The following is an 11726-nucleotide window of genomic DNA, read 5'->3' as shown; positions in this document are numbered from 1 at the left end:
CTTTGGCTTCCTGGGTTCCACCCCTTCCTCCTGCTCTTCCGGCCTGCTACTCTGTGCTACGCCTGTGCTTACCTTGCTCCCGAAGACCTGGTCCCCATTATGGCTTTTTGTAGTTCCTTTCCTTTCTTATTTCTCCCTCCTTCCTTTTCTGTTTCTTCCTTCCCTCCTTTACTTTCTTCCAGAAATATCATTGGCCCTTTCTTGGTGTCTGGCATTGTGATTGGTACATGGAGATATTGAAGCATTTAAGATACTGCATCCTGTTATTACCTCATTCGTAGCAATCACACTTTTGAAAATGATATTTATTTACATGTCTCTCAGTCATCTCATATGCATGTGAAAGCTAGACAATGAATAATAAGGAAGACTAAAAAAGAGTTGATGCTTTTGAGTTGTGGTGTTGGCAAAGAATCCTGAGAGTACTATAGACTGACAGAAGAACTAACAAATCTGTCCTGGAAGAAGTGCAGCTGGAATGTTCCTTGGAAGCAAGAATGGCCAAATGTTGTCTCACCTACTTTGGTCATGTCTTCAGAAGGGACCATTCCTGGAGATGGATATTGTGCTTGGTAAAGTGGAGGGTCAGCAAAAAAGTGGAAGGCTCTCAATAAGATGGATTGACATAGTGGCTGAAATGATCGGCTCAGTTATGGCAAGGATTGTGAGGCTGGCTCAGGACCAGACAGTGTTTCATTCTGTTGTACACAGGGTCGCAACAACAACAACTCATGAACACATTATCATCACCTGGAGTTTGTGCATAGTATTGAATTTGACTTTGAGTCTTCAGTTCTAAGCACAGTGCCTGGCACGTTGTGAGTACTCAAATGATACTGAGTAAAAAGTGGCCTGGTGAGGAGTAAGGGCAAAGGTATTACAGGTTGAGATCAGTGCTTCTCAGACTATACTGCATATACAAATCACCTGGAGATTTTGTTAAAATGCATATTCTGATTTAGCAGGTCTAAGGCAGAGCCTGCAATGAGCATTTCTAATGATCTTCTATGTCCTCCTGACTCAAAATGTGGTCTGAGGACCAGCAGCATTGGCATTCAAGTTTGAGAGGCATGGTAGAAAGGATGGTGTATTGGGAGACAGGAGGAAGTTTAGTGTGTCTATGGGAATGGAGAGATGTGAAACCAAAAGGGGAGTCTGGGACCAGAGCCTGGGGCTTCCAGTGTCTACAAGAGGCAGAGTGAGATACATTGAAATGCTAGTGCAGTTGAGAGTCAAACATACCTGGGTCCTAAAATCCGTTTGGATAATTACTAGTTGTATACAAAAGGTGATTCTTTTGTATATGTATGGGGACCTTGTTAAAATGTAAATTATGGATCAGGATATCTTGGGTCAGAATACAAATTCTCAGCAGGGGATTAAGCCAGAATGAACTAGTTTGAAGCCCTGGTTTGTATGAACCTCTTGGCTAGAGCCTCTCTGTTTTTGTCTTGCAGTTTCATAACTGGAGGGGATACTAAGCTATATATTGGTTGTACAGTTTGAGTGTGGAATTTACCACTTATAGGTAAACTTAGGTCAGTAGATTCCATCAGCTGAAAACAGTTATTTTCTCTGGTTTTGCCTTTGGCCCAGATCACATTTCTTCCAGAGACCTTCCCTTTCTTTCCTTCCTTGCCTCACCCTTGGCTTATCCTGCCAAACACCAGTTAACTTGTATTTACCAGGATTCCTCAATGTGGTCAGATAATGTCTACCTATGTTGGAGCAGCAGTTTAGCACTAATGTGCATCCACGGGTGTTGGTCATCAGCAGGGTTGGTTGCTGCGTGCTACCACTTGTCCTCAAATACATGGCTCCTGCCCACCTCCTTTGTCACTGCCATGGTACAATCCTCATCATCGAGAGCACAGATCTCCAAAATGGTCTACACTGGAGCAGAGGATGGAAATAAAAGAATTTCTATTTTTAATTAATTTTTAACCTTTCCTGTTAAAGTTTCTATTTTATGCATGTTTTATTAATGAATATATCTGTATTGTGATACGGACATATATCATTTAGAAATGATATAAGGAGCAAACCTGTGTGAGCAACCACCGATCTAGACAATTGCCGTTCCTTCTCGACAGTCTCACCAGTGGCATTTAGGTTGAGTTTAAAGGATGAGCAGGCTATGTGAAAGAGCGGAGGTTGGAGGACGGAAGTCAGAAGGGAGAGCAGAGGTAACTAAGGAAGTGTGATCCTGTTAGAAGGGCTTCCGCAAAGACCTTGGAGTGGGAAGTAGCTTGACGAGTCTGTGATCTCAGGCTCCTCAGTGTGATGAAAAAGACTCTATAATCTGGCTCTTCCTACTTTGCAGTCTTATCTGCTACCCTCCCCCACTCACATATAGTCGTTGCTCAAACATTTGTCAACCTCATGTGCTTTTCAGTTTTACATTCCACAAACATGTAAGCTCCATGAGGGCAGGGACCATTATCTCTCTTGTTCACAAATGTATCCCAAGTACCTGGCATATGGTAGGCGCACAGATATTTATTGAATGTGCAACTGTCCTGCACATGTTTTTTTCCTCTTCTTTGATGTCTTTTCTCCCTGGCAAGTGTCTATCCCCTTTGAAGCACACCTCCTCTGTGAAGGCTTAGAGCCTTGTTTTCTTTTTCTTTGCTCCTGTGCTACTCTGTATATTTCTCCACATTTGAAATTGTCAAAATGTCTTGCAGCTCTGTTTAAGTTGTCAATATGTCTCACTAGCTTGTGTGGTCCTTTGGGTTGGTCACTATATCTTTTTCATTTTTGTATCCCGGTGCCTAGCCCATACTAAATGCTTAAAAATACTTTCAGAATAGAAAAAGAGGGATGGCAGAAGGTAACATCTTGTTAAGGTTGGCATTCTTAGACATTTTTCTGAACAGAGAGTCTCTAATATGTGAAGGGAGAGGTCATGCTCTTGCATGGTAGTCATGCCACCTCAATACCTCTCCTCTGCCTCCACAAGGCCACTGGCCTCTTCCCGCAGACTCAGCATCACCCTGCTGTGTGATCAAGTTTCACTTTACACAGGGATGCCAAGAAGATGCAGCCTCACCCTATGAGTTTTAGCAGTACCAGGGAACCCTGGTTGTGGGCTGAGTCTAACCTAGAGCCTTGTTCCCAAGACCCAGTGCCCACTTAAGTCTCAGGGGTCACATGATCTTCCTCTTCATCCAGATCCACTCCTCACTCCATTTACCTCATCTAAGAACTGGCTTCTATTTGATTCTCCCAACTGGTTTCTCTACGTTTTCCCTTCTCCCCTGCCCCCAAGCTTTGTTGTTTTTTTCTTTACACAGGATGGTCTTTTAAAAATTCAAATGAGATCGTATTATTCTGTAACAACATTTCAATAGCTCTCCACTGCTCTTGGGACCCCATTCTCAATCTTACCATGGCCATGGCTATGACAAGGTACTGCATGATCTGGCTTCCTCTCCAGCCTCCTCTTCTGCCACTTCTGTCCCACTTGCTCCATTCACATACTGTTCTGCTTATTTCATCAAACACATCAAGCTACTTCCCACCCCAAGGCCTTGCGGAAGCCCTTCTAACGGGATCACACTTCCCTAGTTACCTCTGCTCTCCCTTCCGACTTCTGTCCTCCAACCTCCGCTCTTTCACATAGTCTGCTCATCCTTTAAACTCAACCTAAATGCCACTTCCTCAGCAATGCTTTCCACCTCCCAGACCCTGCTAGGGCTCACTATTGTATACTTTCAGAGGTCCCTGTGACTCTTCCTCACAGCATTTATCATATTTGTAATTAAGGAATCATTTATATGGTTATTTACCTATGATCGGCATTACTTGCTAGATTATAAACTCCATGTGGGTAGGAAGTATGTTTATCTTTCTTTATTGCTGTTTTCCCAGCCCCTAAAACAATGCACCATATATGGTGATTGTTCACAAAATGTTTATTGAATAAACAAATGAATTTGAGACCTTGTCCTGGTAACCTGTTCAGTATCTCAGTCCCACTAGTGATGTTACCCTATCTCTCCCTTGACACTCACTTACTGCCATCCCTCTCACCCCCCAAGTGGGACAAAGATCTCCAAACTTCCACCTTGGTGATTGGACCTTGCTACTTGCTCACAGACTTCCTGATGCTGCCAACCTTCTGCAGCTCCTGGATTTGACCGTGTTCTGCCTCGTGCCATGACATATTTATGACTCCATCTTGAAGCCCCTGGTGCTAAGGCCAGCCCTACTAGACACTGTGTTGTAGTTGTGGAATTGTACACATTTCTCTCAGCACTGGCTTTTGGATATCCACATTAATGCCTACCCCCATTTCATTCCAGGGTCCGACCCCTGCTTGACTGCCCTATCTGAGTTGTGTTGGGGACATGTCTGGAGATACAACAAGAGGTTTGGAGGAGCTAGTGATGGGTTCCTCATGGACTGATCATGTGTGAAGCTCTAATATGTCTTGCATTTACTCAGAAAATCCAATATGGGCCTCAGACTGCACTAAATAAACACAATATGAAGGCTGAAATCTTTGTGAACATTTACCATTGGAATAAGTAATTATTTCATTACGGCTGGAAACTATTGATTTATGAGTATAGCGCAAGTCCAAATCACATTATAATAAACAGAACAAGTAGTATAAGAAGAAAACAATACAAAAGGGAAGGAGAAAACCTGAGAATCTCTTTAAATTAGGTATTGTGTTTACTGGAACAGAAGCTAATTTTATCTGTATCGCTCAATAAGTATCACACATAGTGGAAGCAAAATAACATTAATGTTTACACTTCCTGAGGCAATTGGAGACAACACTCACAATCCTGTACCAACATGAGACCAGCGTGGGTCAGGTCACACATTACAATTTCATTTCCCACACCCCCTGCAGAGCTGGAAAGAGAAGGCCATGCCAATTCCCTAAAATGTTCGAAGTACAATTGATTGTATCTTAAAATAGGTCCACAGCCTGGCACTGTGAGTTTACTGTAAAGTTAAGCCTCTGAGGTTTATGTCTTTCAGTTAACAAAGGATTGGCAATGATGTTAACCTCTGTGACCTTGGCAGGTCACATAAACTCTTTGAGCCTCAGTTTCCTTGTCTGAATTTGTAAAACAAATAGTTTATTTTCAAAGCTGTCTCCAGGTTTCCTCCTGTTTTTGTTTTGGGATATACCTATATAAACTGCTTGTGACAGAAGATGAGAATCTGATTGCATGAAAAACTTGAGACCTAACAAAAAGATGCTAGATGCTTTTCCCCTAGAAATGAATATGTATTTAGGAGATGGCAAAAGAATAAAGAGACAGAAGAGAGAGTATATGACCTAGCAAAATGGGTAGGGAGATATATCCATTAGAGTAGGGAAATTCGATGTTCAGTGTTTAAATGCTTACAGTATTTTCTTATGTAAAAGGCCCACTCTGTGTCCCCAAACCTACAATAAAGTTTTCTTTACATACAAAGGCTCATGTAAATTGTGTGTGTGTTTATGTCTACTGAGTGCTGCTGTAATAGAAATACAACAAGTGGGTGTCTTCAAAGAAAATAAGTATATTTTCTCACAGTTCTGGAGGCTAAAAGTCCAAATCAGGATCTCAGCTCTGTCAATTCCTATCTTGTTGGCAGCCCTGGGCATTTTGTGGTTTCTTGATGTTCTTAGCTTGGAGATAGTCCTCACATGGCATTAGTCTTCCCCCATGTGTGTGTGTCTCTGTGTCTGTTCTCTTTTTTTATAACTCAGATATGATCACACTTAGGATCTGTCTCAGTTATCTAGTGCTGGTATAACAGAAACAAGTGCATAGACTTTAACGAATAGGAATTTATTCTCTTACAATTTAGGAGGCTAAAGTCCAAATTCAGAGTGCCAGTTTTAGGGGCTAGGTAAAGGCCCCTTGACCTTGGCCTTCAGCTCTGCCTCTTGTTATAAGCCCATGGGATCTGGAGGCTTCTCCTAGATCATGTAGCTGCTGGCAGCTGAGGCTGATGGACCCAATATCAGCAGGCAACATGGCAGGCCACTGGTTCAAGTCTAGGAGCTGGAGATGGAAACTCAGCCAAGTGCTGGATCCAAAATGCACCAAAAAGATAGAGGCCGTTCCCAAAACTTCTCCATATACACTGGAAGCAGGCCTCACACCAAGGGTAATTCCCCTTCAACTACTTAGCTGCTCACAGCAGATTTCACCATGGAGGTGATTACAGTTTTGTCACAGGGAATAACTATATCCAGCTGCCAAGCCACTCAAAACCACAGCCCAGCCAAGTTGACACACAACATTAACTACCACAGGATCCAACCAATACTGGTAAGACCTCATTAAACATAAAAACAAAAGCCCTATTTTCAAACAGGATCACATCAAAAGGTATAAGGCTTGGAATTCAACACATATTTTTGGAGGGATACAATTAAATCCGTAAGAGTGTGTAAATTAAAGAATATTCCAAGTCTCAGAGCAAAGCTATAAGAACAACAGTAAGAATCAGAATAGAGAATGAGAGTTGAGGAGAGACATGTCAGTCAGAGGTGACTATGAGGGTGTAAGAACTCTGAGGTCTGCAGAAATCTTGGAAAAGAGAATGGGTTTTCCTGGGGCATGGAATGAGCATTTCAGTCAATTCATTACCTCTTTCACAAGGAGAAGGAAGACTTATGGTATAATCAGGTCACATACAAAATGGGGAAAACAGCTCTGCTCTGTCATGCTTACATGGTTGCATGAGGTTGAGGAGGGCTGTCAGATGGATCATGCATATGAAAAGTTCTACCAATCTCAGATATTGTTATTGCTGTCTATTACTACTTCAGTGGGATTGAAGCTCTCTTTGTTTGTGTCCCCAGACTCAATTTTCAATCTGAAAAACATTACACAAAGGTCAGTGTTTGTTTTCGGTTGTTGAAGATCAAGAGCCACTCCACAGGGACCAGCATATTTCTGGACATGTTATCATAATAACCAAAATAAATGCAAAGCTGAGAAATTTGGCAGAGGTATAAGGAGGCTGAACATTTTTTTTCTGATTGGAGAGGAAGACATTAAAATATAGCATTAAACAAATGAAAAAATGAATGATAGATTGTGATGAGACCAGAGAAAGTGGAATCAAAAGGAAATACTCAAGGAAGGGAAGACAATACAGGATGGACGCTGGAGGTCAGATCCATTAAAGGAATTTGGGGCAGGTTGGAAAAGCAAGGGAGTATTCACACATAATGTAACAGCTTTTCTGGGATAAAGTGTTCTTGGTCGTTTTGTATTATCCTCTTTATATCTTGTTGGATTAGATTAACTAAAATTTGGTAATGAATTTTTGCATTTATATTCTATAGTTTTTCTCTAGTCCCCGGGTGGTGCAAATGGTTTGCATTTGACTATTAACTGAAAGGTTGGCAGTTTGAACTCACCCCGCAACACTGCAGAAACACTGTCTGGAGATCTGCTTCTTTAAATATCTGTAAATATTACATCCAACAAAACCCAGTGGAACTCAGTTAAACTCTGTAACACATAAGTTACCATGAGTCAGAATCAACTCAACAGCAATGACTTTTTTTTTTTTTTTTTTTAAGTTTTCTTTACTTGTAATGCCATTATCTGGTTTAAGCATGACAGTAATGTTGACCTCATAGAAAAAGTTGGTAAATTTCCTCCTTGTATTAATTTTCTTTTGCTGCTGTAACAAATTACCCCAAACTTAGTGGTTTAAAACAACACAAGTTCATTATCTTATAGTTCTTGAATACAGTACAGAAGTCCAAAATGATAGTATTGGTGTTATGCTGTTGAGTTGATTCCAACTCATGGTGAATCCACATGTGTGGAGTAGGACTACTCCACAGGATTTTGAAAATGGTGACCTTTTGGAAACACTAGGTCTGTCTTCCAAGGTGCCTCTTGGTAGGTTAGAACCATCAACCTTTCAGCTAGTAGTAGAGTGCTTAACCCTTTGCACCACCCATGGACTCCTTAAGTGGGTCTTACTGGGCTAAAATCAAGATGTCAGCAGGGCTGTGCTTCTCCTGGAGGCATTAGGGGAGAACCTATTTCCTTGCTTTTTCCAGTTCATGGCCCCTTTCTCCATTTTCCAAGCTAGCAGCATAGTATCTTCAAATCTTCCTTTCACAATGACTCTCCTGCCTCTCTTTCACTTATAAGAACACTTATGAATATATTGGGCCGATCTACATAGTCCAAGATAATCTCCCCATGGTAAAATGCTTAACTTAATCACACAAACAAAGTATGTTTTGCCATATCAGTTAACATATTTACAGGTTTGGGGATTAGGACATGGACATATTTTGGGAGGCTGTTATACTGCCTACAACACCCTTCCATTTTCTGAAAGAGTTTAGGTAGAACTGATATTATTTCTTCCTTAAATTTTTAGTAGGATTTATCAGTGAAGTCACCTGGGCCTATAGTGGAAAGACTTTTAGTTATAAATTAAATTTCTTTCATAGCTATAAGGTCATTCGGTTTATCTACTTCTTTTTGAGAGTGCTTTGATAGTTTATGCCTTTTAAGGAATTGTCCTGTTTCATCTATGTTGTTGAATTTATTGGCATAAAATTATTCATAGTAGTCCTTTATCCTTTTAATTCTGTAGAATTTGTTATGATTAACTCTGTTCTCATTTCTGATATTCGTCATTTATTTGTGTCTTCCCTCTCTCTCTCTGTTTTTTTTTTTGGGGGGGGCATTGTTTTTCTTTTTACTGATTAATATGTTCGGAGATTTTAGTTCTATTGATTTTGTCTGTTGCTTTTCTCTTTTTTATTTAATTGATTTATGCTCATCATAATTATTTCCTTTCTTCTTTTATTAGGTTTAACTTATTCTTCTTTTTCTAGTTTATTAATATGGAAGTTAAGTCATTGATTTGAGACCTTTTGACTATCCTAAAGTAAGTATTTAATGATTTAAATTTCCCTCTGACCACTGCTTACACTGCATTTCATGAACTTTGATATGTCATATTTTCATTTTCTTTTAGTTCAAAATGCTTTATAATGCCCCCTTGTAAATTCTTTCTTTGACCTTTTCTACTTTTTCCTTCTTTATTACTTTAGAAATGTGTTGTTTACTTTCTAAATCTTTAGGCATTTTCCAGGTATCATTCTATTATTGATTTCTAATTCAATTGTGGAAGAAAAATGTACTTTTTATTATTTCAATTCTTCTGAATTTATTGAAACTTGTTTTATGGTCAAAGGATATGGTCTATCTTAGCAAATGTTCCATGAGCACTTAAAAAGTTTGTGTTTGCTATTGTTTTGGGGTGGGGTGCTCTCTAAATGTCAATTAGGCCAGCTGGTTCAACTTTTCTATAGCCTTACTAATTTTATGTTTACTTGTCTAGAAGCCTGGAAGTTCAAATCCACCAGCCACTCCTCAGAAGGAAGGTTGGGCAATCTACTTCCATAGTTTCCACTTGGAAACCCAAGGAGGAGTTGCTATGAGTTGCAATCAACCCCACAGCAGTGAGTTAGTGAGTTGTTCTACTGGGAATCTACTTTTTCTGATATTAAACTGCCACACCAGCTTTCTTCCTTTTTTAAAAAAGGTGATTTGGGTGAAAGTTGGCAGAGCAAATTGGTTTTCCTTTCAACAATTCATACACTTTTTCTTTTGTGATATTGATTGCAATCCTTACAATGTAACAGCACTTTTTCCACTTCCTCCCTATGTTTAGCATTTCTCTTCATCCTTCTTTCCTATCCCTTCCTGCCTTCTGAGCTTTATCCCTGAGCATATGCTGCCCTTTTGATCTCAAAAGCTGGTTGTTCTAATGAGTGAATACCTCCCTGGTGTTATTTTTTCACCTTATAAACCTTTCTATTGTTTGGCTGGAAGTTGAAGGTTATCTAAGGGCCACAGTCTCAGGGATGCCACCAGTTTCTTTTTTATGATTTTGAATTTTGTTCCACATTTTTCTCCCACTTTTTCTGGGACCTCCTATTGTGATTCCTTTCAGAGTGGTCATCAGTGGTAGAGAGGCACCATCTAGTTCTTCTGGTTGCAAAGTCATGGATGCTAGTGTTCATGTGCTCCATTAATCTTTTGGACTAATTGCCTCCTTATATGTTTAATTTTCTTTACTCTTGTTTGCTCTGCATGGGGAGAGAACAATAGTTGCACCTTAGATAGCCACACCCAAGCTTTTAAGACCTGTCACTACTCACCAAAGTAGGATGTTAAACACTGTCTTTGTGGACTATATTATGCCAGTTGACACTAGTGTTCCCTGAAACTATAGTTATAAGGCCTTATGCCCAGCAAGTCATTCTCTTGAGGTGTTTGGTTATGGGTAAGAAGTTTTCATAACTTTATCCCTGTATGTAAAAACATATGTAGAAATATCCTCTATCAAACCTATATATATATATATATATATATATATATATATATATATATATATATATATATATATATTTCCCCACACACACACACAGATATAGTTCCATTTGCCTTCCCACCCCTATTCTACCTGATAAGAAATTCAAAAGAATCATATTTAGGTAGCTTCACTGGGTTGACAGAAAGGTCAAGGAAACCACAGAAAAGGTCAAGGAAAACACAGGCAAAACCCTATAATTATACACACATACACAAGAACAAATTGACAAAAGAAATGGAAAATTAGAAACCACAAAAACACAGCAAATAGATATCCAGAAGATTAATACTAAAGTTTTAGAAATAGGTAATGCATTGGAAAGACAAAGGAGTGGAATTGAATCAATAGAAGACAGAATTAGATTGAAGACAAATCTGTTAATACTAATCTGTTAGAAGAACAATTGGAAAAAAGAACAACAACAAGAAAAAGAAAGCCTAAGAATTATATGAGACACCATCAAGAGGAATAACTTACATGTGATCAGTATTCTACAACTGAAAGAAACAAAACAAAACAAAAAAAGCGCCAAGAAAATTGTTGAAGATTTGTTGAAAGAAAATTTTCCTAGTATCATGAAGGACACAAAGATACTCATTCAAGAAGCTCAACAAACCCCAGATAGGACACACCAAAAAGAAAAATCACCAAAACATATCATAATCAACTTTCTAAAACCAAATACAAAGAAAGAATTCTGAAAGCAACTTTGGAAAAATGAAAAGTTACCTACAAAGGAGAACCAACAAGACTAAGCTCTGATTTCTCAGCAGAAACCATGTAGTCAAGAAGACAATGGGATGAGATATATAAAACCCTGAATGAAAAAAATTTGCCAACCAAGAATTATATAACCATAAAAATTGTCCTTGAAATATGTTGGCAAAATTAGGATATTCCCAGATGAACAGAAATTAAGGAATTTGTAAAAACCAGACCCAAAATACAACCCTAAAGGGGGTCCTTTGGACAGAGAACCAACAACAGCAGATGATAACTAGAGATTCAGACACATGACATTACCTGGAAATCAATCCAGATACAGAAGTATCAAAAATAAAATATACCTACATGACTGAAAATAGGGAACTAGGGATGCCAGTTTATAAACAATGATAACTACAAAGTAAAAAGAAGGAATAATGATTTAATTACTGAACTTTCAAAAGGAGAGGAAGTCAAGATGATATCAAAATAGAATGCACTGTTTTAAAGTTGGGAAGATGATATTATATTACAGGGTTACCTCTAAGAAAATTAATAAACTTTCTCAATAAAATGGGAGCTCTGGTAGCACAGTGGCTAAGACACTTGCCTGCTAACCAGACGGCTGGCGGTTCAAA

This window comes from Orycteropus afer, unplaced genomic scaffold, assembly GCF_000298275.1.
Source record: "Orycteropus afer afer isolate SDZICR_OR568_19922 unplaced genomic scaffold, OryAfe1.0 scaffold00044, whole genome shotgun sequence".
Taxonomy (NCBI): Eukaryota; Metazoa; Chordata; class Mammalia; order Tubulidentata; family Orycteropodidae; genus Orycteropus; species Orycteropus afer.
Note: the sequence above shows the minus strand (reverse complement) of the source record.